The sequence below is a fragment of the Lonchura striata genome, chromosome 5 (genome assembly GCF_046129695.1).
Source record: "Lonchura striata isolate bLonStr1 chromosome 5, bLonStr1.mat, whole genome shotgun sequence".
NCBI classification, from domain to species: Eukaryota; Metazoa; Chordata; class Aves; order Passeriformes; family Estrildidae; genus Lonchura; species Lonchura striata.
In genome coordinates, this window is record NC_134607.1 from 72,379,351 (window position 1) to 72,393,544 (window position 14,194).

The window sequence follows — 14,194 nt, forward strand, 5'->3', positions numbered from 1 at the left end:
ATCCTTTGGGATTTGAGGGTTGGGATGGGAACAAGAATCCCAGAACCCAGAATCTTTGGGAATGTCGGGATTGGGATCCTGCCGGCCGCAAACCTCCCGGATCACCGGCACAATTCATTCCCTGTGCCGAGCTGAATTTCTTGGTGCCGATGAAAAACTCCGGAATCTTCTCCCGCCCATTCCCAGGAGGAGAATCTCCTCCTAGCAGCATCCCATTTCCTCTGGAATTGCTGGATGCGCATTCCCAGGGCTGGAATTCCAGCAGGCCTGAGGAAGGGCTGGAGAGCAGGAAAATCCCTCCCGGTGCTGCCGTGACCCCCGGAGCCGCCCCGGGAGCGTCTCCCTCTCCGGAACCTCTGGATCCGGCTGGGAATTCTCTCCTTGGCGCTTCCTGCCAGGCAGGGAAGCGTTTCCCCCTTCGGCGCCGGATCCCACGGGATTTTCCGCTCCCGCTCAGGATGTCGCGGCTCTTCTCTCGCTCCTCTCTCCTTTCCCAAATCCCCTTTTCCCAAATTCCGCCTTTTCCTCCCCCTTCCCGCCAGTTTTCCTCACCCTTCGGCCGCTCTTCCCTCCCGATTTGCGTTTTTCTGGGATTTGCGTTTTGTGGGAAGCTGAGGCTGGGAAGGCCTTTGCCTGGCTCTGGAGCAGCCAAAATCCAGGATTTTGGGATGTTCCTGCTGGGGGTGTTTCCCCTCATCCCAAAAGCGGGATTCTCACGGGGGTCTTGGCTGTCCCTGCGGGCAGAGCATTCCCTGGATATTCCCGGGAATCTTTCTGCAGGTCCTACAAAAGCGTTCCCCAAGCTGGCCCGGCGGGTGACAGCTCCGGCCCCTCGGGAATTCCGCCGGCATCATTTTCCACACCAGCCGCGACTTTTCCAGGTGCGGGAAGGAGGAGACCTTGGGAAACATTCCCAGGATTCCGGCCAGGCACCTGCGCGGCGCTCCAGGAGTTTTGGGGCACAAAGGGCGCCCCGGGCACGGCTTTTTTTCCCAATTTCCCCCCCCCTTTTCCCACCCTTTTTTCCCCCCCCTTTCCCGGCTCCCGGCGGCTGCGGCGCTGGGAGAATTCCCAAGCCATGAATTTTTAATTCCCGGAGAAGCAGCAGCCATTCCAGCGCCCGCCCCGAGCGCGGCCTCGGCGGCGGCGAGCGGTGCCAGAGGCTCCCTGGATGTTCCCGTGGCCTGGATGTTCCCGAATTTCCGGGCTGGAGGTGGGCCCCGGCCCCGAGGAGGAGGGAAAAGGGGAGACCCCCGCCGTGAGGGGACATTCAGGGATGGTGGCACCGAGGGGAGGGTGGGAATGAGCCGGGAGAGGATCCCGCTGATCCGGGGTGGGAAAACTGGAGGATCCCGCTGATCCGGGGTGGGAAAAGTGTGGGAAGAATCCCACTGATCCTGGGTGGGAATGGTGCTGGAGGATTCCCATTGATCCGGGGTGGGAAAAGTGGAGGATCCCACTGATCCGGGGTGGGAAAAGTGTGGGAAGAACCCCACTGATCCCAGGTGGGATTGGTGCTGGAGATCCCACTGATCTGGGATGGGAAAAGTGCTGAAATATCCCACTGATCTGGGGTGGGAAAAGTGCTGGAGAATCCCATTGATCCAGGGTGGGAAAAGTGGAGGATCCCACTGATCTGGGGTGGGAAAAGTGTGGGAAGAACCACGCTGATCCCAGGTGGGATCGGTGCTGGAGATCCCACTGATCCGGGGTGGGAAAAGTGCTGGAGAATCCCATTGATCCAGGGTGGGAAAAGTGGAGGATCTCACTGATCTGGGGTGGGAAAAGTGTGGGAAGAACCACGCTGATCCCAGGTGGGATCGGTGCTGGAGAATCCCACTGATCCACGGTGGGAAAACTGGAGGATCCCGCTGATCCGGGGTGGGAATTGTGCTGGAGGATTCCCATTGATCCGGGGTGGGAAAAGTGGAGGATCCCGCTGATCCGGGGTGGGAAAAGTGTGGGAAGAACCACACTGATCCTGGGTGGGAATGGTGCTGGAGAATCCCACTGATCTGGGGTGGGAAAAGTGCTGGAATATCCCACTGATCTGGGGTGGGAAAAGTGCTGGAGAATCCCATTGATCCAGGGTGGGAAAAGTGGAGGATCTCACTGATCTGGGGTGGGAAAAGTGTGGGAAGAACCACGCTGATCCCGGGTGGAATTAGTGCTGGAGAATCCCACTGATCTGGGGTGGGAGAGATGGAGGATCCCACTGATCCAGGCTCAGAAAAGTGGTGGATCCCACTGATCCCAGGTGGGAAAAGTGTGGGAAGAACCCCACTGATCCTGGGTGGAATTAGTGCTGGAATATCCCACTGATCTGGGGTGGGAAAAGTGCTGGAGAATCCCATTGATCCAGGGTGGGAAAAGTGGTGGATCCCACTGATCTGGGGTGGGAAAAGTGTGGGAAGAATCTCCCTGATCCAGAATGGGATTGGTGCTGGAGGATTCTGCTGATCCAGGGTGAGAAAAGTGGAGGATCCCACTGATCCATGGTGGGATTGGTGCTGGAGGATCCCACTGATCTGGGATGGGAAAAGCGGATGATCTCATTGATCCAGGCTCAGAAAAGTGGTGGACCCCACTGATCTGGGGTGGGAAAAGTGTGGGAAGAACCCCATTGATCCATGGTGGGATCAGTGCTGGAAGGTCCCACGGATCCAGGTTGGGAAAAGTGTGGGAAGAACCACTCTGATCCAGAATGGGATCGGTGCTGGAGGATCCCACTGATCTGGGGTGGGAAAAGTGGAAAATCCCATTGATCCGGGGTGGGAAAAGTGTGGGAAGAACCACTCTGATCCAGGGTGGGATTGGTGCTGGAGATCCCACTGATCCAGGGTGGGATTGGTGCTGGAGATCCCACTGATCTGGGGTGGGATTGGTGCTGGAGGATCCCACTGATCCGGGGTGGGAAAAGTGGAAAATCCCATTGATCCGGGGTGGGAAAAGTGTGGGAAGAGCCCCACTGATCCATGGTGGGATTGGTGCTGGAGATCCCACTGATCCAGGGTGGGATTGGTGCTGGAGATCCCACTGATCTGGGGTGGGATTGGTGCTGGAGGATCCCACTGATCCGGGGTGGGATTGGTGCTGGAGATCCCACTGATCCAGGGTGGGATTGGTGCTGGAGGATCCCACTGATCCAGGGTGGGATTGGTGCTGGAGATCCCACTGATCCGGGGTGGGATTGGTGCTGGAGATCCCACTGATCCAGGGTGGGATTGGTGCTGGAGATCCCACTGATCCAGGGTGGGATTGGTGCTGGAGATCCCACTGATCCGGGGTGGGATTGGTGCTGGAGATCCCACTGATCCGGGGTGGGATTGGTGCTGGAGATCCCACTGATCCGGGGTGGGATTGGTGCTGGATGATCCCACTGATCCAGGGTGGGATTGGTGCTGGAGGATCCTGCTGATCCAGGGTGGGATTGGTGCTGGAGATCCCACTGATCCGGGGTGGGATTGGTGCTGGATGATCCTGCTGATCCAGGGTGGGATTGGTGCTGGAGGATCCCGCTGATCCGGGGTGGGAAAAGCGGATGATCCCACTGATCCGGGGTGGGATTGGTGCTGGAGGATCCCGCTGATCCGGGGTGGGATTGGTGCTGGAGATCCCACTGATCCAGGGTGGGATTGGTGCTGGAGGATCCCGCTGATCCGGGGTGGGATTGGTGCTGGAGATCCCACTGATCCGGGGTGGGATTGGTGCTGGAGATCCCACTGATCCGGGGTGGGATTGGTGCTGGAGATCCCACTGATCCGGGGTGGGAGAAGCATCCATGGTTCCCGCTGAGCCAGGTTCCTGCATCCTCCATCCCTCTCCCTGATTCCTGGGATGTTCCCTGGGGCCCTCACTGGGACAGCATGGAATCGGGATGGGCTCCCCTGGCGGGAATTCTGGGGAAAAGGATGGGTTTGTGCGTCAGGAATTCTTGGGATAAGGATGAGTTCCTGTGGCAGGAATTCTCGGGATAAAGATGGGTTTGTGCGTCAGGAATTCTTGGGATAAGGATGGGTTTGTGCATCAGGAATATTTGGGATAAGGATGAGTTCCTGTGGCAGGAATTCTCGGGATAAGGATGAGTTCCTGTGGCAGGAATTCTCAGGATAAGGATGAGTTCCTGTGGCAGGAATTCTCGGGATAAGGATGGGTTTGTGCATCAGGAATTCTCGGGATAAAGATGGGTTTGTGCATCAGGAATTCCTGGGATGAGGATGGGTTTGTGCATCAGGAATTCTCGGGATAAGGATGGGTCTGTGCGTCAGGAATTCTCGGGATAAGGATGAGTTCCTGTGGCAGGAATTCTCGGGATAAGGATGAGTTCCTGTGACAGGAATTCCTGGGATAAGGATGAGTTCCTGTGGCAGGAATTCTCGGGATAAGGATGAGCTCCTGTGGCAGGAATTCTCGGGATAAAGAAAGATGGGTTTGTGCATCAGGAATTCCTGGGATGAGGATGGGTCTGTGTGGCAGGAATTCTCGGGATAAGGATGAGCTCCTGTGGCAGGAATTCCTGGGATAAGGATGAGCTCCTGTGGCAGGAATGCTCGGGATAAGGATGGGTTTGTACATCAGGAATTTTCGGGAAAAGGATGGGTCTGTGTGTCAGGAATTCTCGGGATAAGGATGAGCTCCTGTGGCAGGAATTCTCGGGATAAGGGTGGGTTTGTGCATCAGGAATTCTCGGGATAAGGATGGGTTTGTGCATCAGGAATTCCTGGGATGAGGATGGGTTTGTGTGGCAGCAATTCCCAGAGCACGGAATTCTGACTTCCTTGTGACACCAGAGATGCTCTTCCCTGTCCCTGCTGTCCCTTTTCCGGGAATTCTCCCGTTCCCGCGCTCCTGCCGCCCCAGGTGCCCGTGGATGCATTCCCGGCGTTCCCATTCCCGGGAATGCTCCGACCTGTCCCCTCTGTGTCCCCGCAGGTGGATGAGGAGGGAGCGCTGTGAGCCCGGCCCGTGACTCTCCTGCCAGGTGAGCCTTTCCCTGGGATCCGGCCGGGAATGTGGCTGGGAATGGCCTTGGAATGGGGAATCCGGCCGGGAATGTGGCTGGGATGGGGAATCCAGCCAGGAATGGCCCTGGGATGGGGAATCCAGCCAGGAATGTGGCTGGGAATGGCTCTGGGATAGGGAATCCAGCTGGGAATGGCCCTGGAATGGGGAATCCAGCCGGGAATGTGGCTGGGAATGGCTCTGGGATAGGGAATCCAGCTGGGAATGGCCCTGGAATGGGGAATCCAGCCGGGAATGGCCCTGGGATGGGAATGGCCCTGGGGTAGGGAATCCATCTGAGGATTGGCTCTGGGATGGGGAATCCAGCTGGGAATGGCCCTGGAATGGGGAATCCAGCTGGGAATGGCTCTGGGATGGGGAATCCAGCTGGGAATGTGGCTGGGAATGGACCTGGAGTGAGAGATCCAGCCAGGAATGTGGCTGGGATGGGGAATCCAGCCGGGAATGGCCCTGGGGTGGGGGATCCAGCCAGGAATGGCCCTGGGATGGGGAATCCAGCCGGGAATGGCCCTGGGATGGGGAATCCAGCCGGGAATGGCCCTGGGGTGGGGAATCCAGCCGGGAATGTGGGCTGGGAATGGCCCTGCAGCTCCTGGAATGGGGAATTCAGCTGGAAAACTCCGCTTGGGATCAGGGATGTGGAGATGAGGGTGGGAATGAGACTGGGAAAGGCTGGGAAAAACTGGGAAAGGCTGGGAAAGGCTCAGACAGGTCCCTGCAGGCAGGACGGAAATGGGAAAAGCTGGGAAAGGCTGGGAAAGGCTGGGAAAGGCTGGCAGGAATGGGAGTGGGAAAAACAGGGAAAGGCTGAGAAAAACTGGGAAAGACTGGGAAAAACAGGAAAACTGGGAAAGGTTGGAAAAGGCTGGGAAAACTGGGAAAAGCTGAAAAAGATTGGGCTCAGAGCGGTCCCTGCAGGCAGGAACAGGAATGGGAATCACAGAGAAATTCCAGGAATTGGGGCAAAATCCCAGGAACCAAGGAGAAATCGTGGGAATAAACTCCCACATACTTGCGGGGGAATAAGGAGGAAATTCCAAGAATCAAGGGGAAATTCCAGGGATCACTGAAAAATTCCAGGAGTCACAGAGAATTCCCAATTCCAGTTCCAATCCCAATACCAATCTGGATCCCAATCCCAATCCCGATCCCAAACCAGCTGCAGGCCCTGCTGCTGTTCCCACCTGGAGCTGGGAATCGTCGGGATTTGGGATTCCAGCTCCTGTCCCCGGGCTGATCCCACCCCATCCCATCCCATCCCATCCCATCCCATCCCATCCCATCCCATCCCATCCCATCCCATCCCATCCCATCCCATCCCATCCCATCCCATCCCATCCCATCCCATCCCATCCCATCCCATCCCATCCCATCCCATCCCATCCCATCCCATCCCATCCCATCCCATCCCATCCCATCCCATCCCATCCCATCCCATCCCATCCCATCCCATCCCATCCCAAACCATTCCAACCCATTCCCAAATATTCCAGGCCATTCCAAACCATCCCAGCCCATTCCCAAACCATTCCCAACCATTCCTAAACCATTCCCAACCATTCCAGGTCATTCCCAAATCATTCCAAACCATTCCCAAACCATTCCCAGTCAATCCCAACCATTCCCAAACCATTCCCAAACCATTCCTGGCCATCCCCAAACCATTCCCAAAATACCCCAAACCGTTCCCAAACCATTCCTGGCCATTCCCAAACCATTCCCAAACTATTCCCAAATACCCCAAACCGTTCCCAAACCATTCCTGGCCATTCCCAAACTGTTCCCAAATACCCCAAACCATTCCCAAACCATTCCCAACCTCTTCCCAACCATTCCCAGCCCTGTTTTGCCGCTCCGGGTGCTGCAGGCGCTTCCCTGCCGGCTGTGGGAGGGAGTGTGGGAATGTGGGAATGCAGGAATGTGGGAATGTGGGAATGTGGGAGCGTTCCCAAGCTGTTCTCCCTCTGGAATGCGTCTGGAGTCTCCCGCTGGTGCCAGACTCGCGGCGGGGTGACAGCGCCGTTCCCTGATTCCCTGGATTTCTCCCCGATTCCTGGGATTTGGCCCCAATTCCCAGAATTTCTCTGTGATTCCCAAAATTTCTCTGAGATTCCTGGGTTTTCTCCATGATTCCTGGAATTTCTCAGTGATTCCCTGCATTTCTCTGTGATTGCTGAGATTTCTCCCCAATTCCCATAATTTCTTCCCAGTTCCTGGAATTTATCCCCGATTCCTGGGATTTCTCCCTGATTCCCAGAATTTCTCTTTGATTCCTGAGATCTTGTCCCAATTCCCAGAATTTCTCATTGGTTCCTGGGATTTTGCCCCAAATCCAAGAATTTCTCCATGATTCCTGGAATTTCTCCCTGATTCCCATGATTACTTCCTTGATTCCTGGGATTTTGCCCCAAATCCTAGAATTTACCCCTGATTCCCGGAATTTCTCCCTGATTCCCGCGATTTCTCCTCGGTTCCTGGGATTTTGCCTCAATTCCTAGAATTTCTCCATGATTCCCAGAATTTCTCCCTGATTCCCATGATTACTTCCTTGATTCCTGGGATTTTGCCCCGAATCCTAGAATTTACCCCTGATTCCCGGAATTTCCCCATGATTCCCAGAATTTCCCCTTGATTCCTGGAATTCCTCCATGATTTCCAGAATTTCCCCAATTCCCAGAATTTCTCCCTGATTCCCATTACTTTTTCTTTTGATTCCTGGGATTTTTGCCCCCAATTCCTAGAATTTCTCCATGATTCCCATAATTCCTCCCCGATTCCCATCATTTCCCCCCTGATTCCCATAATTTCTCCCCAATTCCCAGATTTTCTCCCTGAATCCCGGAATTCCTCCCCGATTCCCATCATTTCCCCCCGCGATTCCCGGAATTCCTCCCCGATTCCCGCAATTCCTCCGTGATTTCCCAAACGTCTCCGACTCCCGGGAATCCCGCCCGACTCCCGGATTTCCCCGCCGCTCCCGGGGCTCTCCCGGCGTTTCCCGGGATCCCGGCGCTGCCGCCTCGGGATTAGGGCCGAGCAGATGGAGCGGGGCTGATCCCATTAGCGGGGCCGGCCGGGGGGGCCGCGCCCCGGATTTCCCGGGATGTTTTTCCCGGCTGGAAAAGCCCGGATCCAGCTCTGGGCGGCCCCAGCCCCTCGGGCAGCGCGGAATTCCCGGGAATAGGTGAGATCCAACCGCCGGGATGGGCTCTGCAGGGGGTGGCAGCGACGCTTCCATAGAATCCCTGGGAATTCCCGTTTTTTGGGCTCGGTGCGGAGGTGGCAGCGGGGACAGGACGGTCCCCGGCAGGGTCACCCCAGGCCTGGCAGTGCCACCGGCGGGATTTCCTGGGATGGGAGCGGGAATTGTGGCAGCTGCCAGGCGCTGTCCCCGTGTCCCAGGTGGCATTCGGGGGCTCTGGAATTGTCCCCGCGCGGCTCCCGATCCGTGGGAATGCCGGCGCTCCAGGCGGAGCGCTGGGGACAGGCGGGGCTGTCCCCATCCCGGGATCTGCGGGATCGCGGAGTCTCCAGCGCCGGCAGGAATTCCCTGTGTCCCGTACAAGCACGGCTCTGTCCCTCTGTCCCCGTTCCTGTCCCTCTGTCCCCATTCCTGTCCCCTCTGTCCCTCTGTCCCCCCATTCCTGTCCCTCTGTCCCCATTCCTGTTCCCTTTGTCCCCATTCCTGTCCCCTCTGTCCCTCTGTCCCTCCATCCCTCTGTCCCTGTCCCCCTGTCTCTGTCCCCTCTGTCCCTCTGTCCCCATTCCTGTTCCCTTTGTCCCCCCTATCCCCCCGTCCCTTCTGTCCCCCCTGTGCCTGTTCCCATTCCTGTCCCTCTGTCCTCTCTGTCCTGCTGTCCCCTCTGTCCCTCCGTTCCCCCATCCCTCTGTCCTCCCGTCCCTCTGTCCCTGTCCCCCCATCTCTGTCCCCTCTGTCCCCATTCCTGTCCCCTCTGTCCCCCCTGTCCCCCCGTCCCTTCTGTCCCCCCTGTGCCTGTTCCCCTGTCCCTGTTCCCATTCCTGTCCCCTCTGTCCCTCTGTCCCCTCTGTCCCTCTGTCCCCCCGTCCCTCTGTCCCCCCATCCCTCTGTCCCTGTCCCCCCATCTCTGTCCCCTCTGTCCCTCTCTCCTCTCTGTCCCTGTCCTCCTGTCTCTGTCCACTCTGTCCCTCTGTCCCCGTCCCCATTCCTGTCCCTCTGTCCCCATTCCTGTCCGCTTTGTTACTGTCCTGTCCCCATTCCTGTCCCCGTTCCTGTCCCCATTCCTGTCCCCCCGTCCCTCTGTCCCTCTGTCCCTGTCCCTCTGTCCCCATCCCTATCTCTCTCTTCCTGTCTCTCTTCCCCCTGTCCCTCTGTCCCCATTCCTGTCCCTCTGTCCCTCTGTCCCTGTCCCTCTGTCCCCATTCCTGTCCCTCTGTCCCTCTGTCCCTGTCCCTCTGTCCCTGTCCCTCTGTCCCTGTCCCCATTCCTGTCCCTCTGTCCCTCTGTCCCTCTGTCCCTCTGTCCCTCTGTCCCCCGGTCCCGCGGTGGCGGCGCGCGTGGCGCTGCGGTTTCCATGGCGACGGTGCCGGGAATGTTCCCATGGATACGGAGCGGGGCGGGGGAGCCCCGGGATGGGGGGACAGTCCCGGGATTGGGGGGACAGTCCCGGGATGGGGGGACAGTCCCGGATCGGGGGGACAGTCCGGGATCGGGGGGGACAGTCCCGGATCGGGGGACAGTCCCGGATCGGGGGGACAGTCCGGGATTGGGGGGACAGTCCGGGATTGGGGGGACAGTCCCGGATTGGGGGGACAGTCCGGGATTGGGGGGACAGTCCGGGATTGGGGGGACAGTCCCGGGATGGGGGGACAGTCCCGGGATGGGGGGACAGTCCCGGATCGGGGGGACAGTCCCGGGATGGGGGGACAGTCCCGGGTTGGGGGGACAGTCCGGGATTGGGGGGACAGTCCCGGGATTGGGGGGACAGTCCCGGGATGGGGGGACAGTCCCGGGATGGGGGGGACAGTCCCGGGATTGGGGGGACAGTCCCGGGATGGGGGGACAGTCCCGGGATGGGGGGACAGTCCCGGATTGGGGGGGACAGTCCGGGATGGGGGGACAGTCCCGGATCGGGGGGACAGTCCGGGATGGGGGGACAGTCCCGGATCGGGGGGACAGTCCCGGGATGGGGGGACAGTCCCGGATTGGGGGGGACAGTCCGGGATGGGGGGGGACAGTCCGGGATTGGGGGGACAGTCCGGGATTGGGGGGACAGTCCCGGATTGGGGGGGACAGTCCCGGGATGGGGGGGGACAGTCCCGGGATGGGGGGACAGTCCCGGGATCTATCCTTGATCCACTGGGACAGTCCCGGATTGGGGAGGTGACAGGGGAGGCCCCAGATCTGTGTCCTGTCCCCAAAATCTGTGTCCTGTCCCCAAACCTGTCCTGTCCCCAAAATCTGTGTCCTGTCCCCAAAACCTGTCCTGTCCCCAAAATCTGTGTCCTGTCCTCAAATCTGTGTCCCGTTCCAACATCTCTGTCCTGTCCCCAAATCTGTCCTGTCCCAACATCCGTGTCCTGTCCCCAAAATCCGTGTCTGGTCCCCAAAACCTGTCCTGTCCCCAATCCTCTCTTCTGTCCCCGAGACCTCTGTCCTGTCCCCAAATCCCTGTCCTGTCCCCAAATCCCTGTCCTGTCCCCAAACCTCCTTCTTGTCCCCAAACCCCTGTTCCGTCCCCAAATCTGTTCTGTCCCCAAATCCCGAAATCCCTCTCTTGTCCCCAAATCCCTGTCCTGTCCCCAAATCCCTGTCCTGTCCCCAAACCTGTGACCTGTCCCCTCCTGTCCCCAAACCCCTCTCCAGGGGCTGGGACCGCCGGGAATTTTGGGATTTTGTGGCACCAAACTCTGGGATCATCCCAGAAGGGCTGGGCAGGGATGGAGCAGCTCAGCCTGGAAAAGTGGAAATGTTCTCCCAAAACACAGGAGCTCAGGGAAAATCGGGAATGTTCTCCTGGAACACAGGAGTTCAGGAAAATCGGGAATGTTCTCCTGGAATGCAGCAGCTCTGGGCTGACCCAGTTTTGGCTTCCAGTGCCTGAAGGAGATGCGGGAATCCGGGAGAGGGAAAATCCCAAAGGATGGAGGGACAGGACCCAGGGAATGGCTCCCACTGCCAGAGGGCAGCCAGGGATGGGAGATTGGGAATGAGGAATTCCTGGCTGGGCTGGGATTGCCAGAGCAGCTGGGGCTGCCCCTGGATCCCTGGAATGTCCAAGGAAAGGCTGGAGCAGCCTGGGATGGTGGGATTGGAATGGGATGGGATTTGAGGTCCCTTCCCACCCAAACCATTCCAGGATTCTGGGATCAAGGAGGCTCAGAATCCATCCCGAGGGATTTTTATGGAAATTGGGGATGGAAAAGGGAAGGGAGACCCTTCCTGGAGTCCCGAGATTCCCAGTGAAACTCCTGGATCCCAAAATTCCTTCCTGGAGCAGAGCTGGGGTGGGGCTGGATCCAATCCCGGGCTCCAATCCCTCCAGGAATGGAGGGAATTCCATGGGAAGGGAGATTGGGGTGGGATTTAGGGAAGGAATTCCCGGGGCAGCTGGGGCTGACCCTGGGTCCCTTGGATGGGGTTTGGAGCAGCCTGGGACACCGGCAGGTGTCCCCAAGCGGTGACATTGGGTGATTGTCAATGTCCCATCCCAAACCATTCCGTCCTTCCCTGATCCTACTCCAGAAATCGGGAGAATCCCAAAAAACTCCACCCGGAATTCTTCCCGCGGAATTCACCCCCAGCCCGGCCCTGCTCAGGGGTGGCCCTGTCCCCGTGCCGGACATTTGGGGACACTGATGTCCCCGCCATGTCCCGCTGGTCCCCAAGGGGGTGGCGCTCGCCCGGCCCCTCCGCGGCGTCCCAGTGGCCCGGGAAGAGCGGGAGAGGAAAAATCCATGGAATTACCCGGCAGGCGCTGGGGACACTGCGGGGACACTGCGGGGACACTGCGGGGACGCTGTGGCCACCCGCGGGCGATCGATGCCCCCCGCGCTGTCCCCGTGTCCTGGCACGGGCGGGGACTCCTGGGGGACAATCCCGATCCTGTCCCTGTTCCTGTCCCTGTCCCTGTCCCTGTTCCTGTCCCCTCTTTCTGTCCCTGTCCCCTTCTGTCCCTTCTCCTGTCTCTGTCCCCTCTTTCTGTCCCCTGTCCCATTTCTCTGTCCCTTCTCTTGCTCCTGTCCCTGTCCCCTCTTTCTCTCCCTGTCCCCTTCTGTCCCTGTTCCTGTCCCTTCCCCTTCTGTCCTTTCTCCTGTCTCTGTCCCCTGTCCCATTTCTCCTTCCCTTCCCCTCTTCCTGTCCCTTCCCCTCCCTCTGCTCCTGTCCCCTGTCCCTGTTCCTGTCCCTTCTCTTGCTCCTGTCCTTGTCCCTCTCCCCTGTCCCTCTCCCCTGTCCCTCTCCCCTGTCCCTCTCCCCTGTCCCTGTCCCTGTCCCCGTCCCTGTCCCTGTCCCATCCCTGTCCCTGTCCCCTGTCCCCTGTCCCTCTCCCTCTCCCCTGTCCCTGTCCCATCCCTGTCCCCTGTCCCTGTCCCCTGTCCCTGTCCCCTGTCCCTGTCCCTGTCCCCGTCCCTGTCCCTGTCCCTGTCCCTGTCCCCTGTCCCTGTCCCTGTCCCTGTCCCTGTCCCTGTCCCATCCCTGTCCCGTCCCTGTCCCTGTCCCTGTCCCCTGTCCCTGTCCCTGTCCCTCTCCCTGTCCCTCTCCCTGTCCCTTCTCCTGCTCCTGTCCCTGTCCCTGTCCCTGTCCCTGCTCCTGTCCCTGTCCGTGTCCCTGTCCGTGTCCCTGTCCCCGAGCCCCCCCGCGGTGACAAAGGCCACTCGGTGTCCCTGTCACATGGCTCGGGGACAGCAGCGGTGACCTCCCCGTGCCCAGATAAGCGCGGGGACAGCCGGGCAGGGCTGGCACGGGGCTGGCACCGCGACAGCCACCGGCCCCGCCGGCACTGCCGGCCCCGCGGGGGTGGCACGGCGGGGACAGCGCGGGACAGTCCCGTGTCTCCATGTCACTGTGTCCCCATGTCCCCGTGTCCCCGTGTCCCCGTGTCCCCGTGTTCCCCGTGTCTCCGTGTCCCCGTGTCCCCTGTCCCTGTGTCCCTGTGTCCCCGTGTCCCTCTGTCCCCGTGTCCCTCTGTCCCCGTGTCCCTCTGTCCCTCCTGTCCCTGTGTCCCCGTGTCCCCGTGTCCCCGTGTCCCTCTGTCCCCGTGTCCCTGTGTCCCCGTGTCCCTGTGTCCCCATTCCCGAGGGTGCCGGGGTCACTCTGGAACGTCCCCTCGGGTGACAAATGGCACCGATTGTCCCCAGGCCTGGCCCGAGCGACATTCCCGAGCCTTCCGGGAGGGATCAGATCCCCGATCCAGGTGAGGGATTGGATCCCAAACCCTTCCCAGGGCAGGGATTGGATCCCTGATCCAGGTGAGGGATTGGATCCCTGATCCTTCCCAGGGCAGGGATTGGATCCCTGATCCTTCCCAGGGCAGGGATTGGATCCCTGATCCAGGTGAGGGATTGGATCCCAAACCCTTCCCAGGGCAGGGATTGGATCCCTGATCCTTCCAGGATCCCTGATCCTTGTGAGGGATTAGATCCCAGATCCTTCCCAGTGGGGTTGGATCCAGTGGGATTGTATCCCTGATCCTTCCCAGGACAGGGATTGGATCCCAGATCCTTCCAGGATCCCTGGCTCTTCCAGGAGAGGGATTGGATCCCTGATCCAGGTGAGGTTTGGCTCCCTTGGGAATTCCAGATGAGGGCCTGGATTCCCTGTCCTTTCCATGTTCCCGTATCCAGGGCAGACTTTGGCTCCCCTGGGAATTCCAGGGGAGGGTTTGGCCCCCGGATTTTTCCAGGAGAGGGATTGGATCCCTGATGGTTCCCGGGGAGGGGCTGGATCCCTGGTTCTTCCAGGAGAGGGATTGGATCCCTGATCCTCCCAGGATCCCTGATCCAGGCCAGGCTTTGGCAGCCGGAGCCACAGGGTTGGATCCGGCTCTGGAAGGGCAGGAATTGTTTGGGATCCATGGAAGAAGGGCAGGAATTGGTTGGGATCCATGGAAGGGCAGGAATTGTTTGGGATCCATGGAAAGAAGAGTGGGAACTGTTTGGGAATCCATGGAAAAAGGGCAGGAATTGTTTGGGA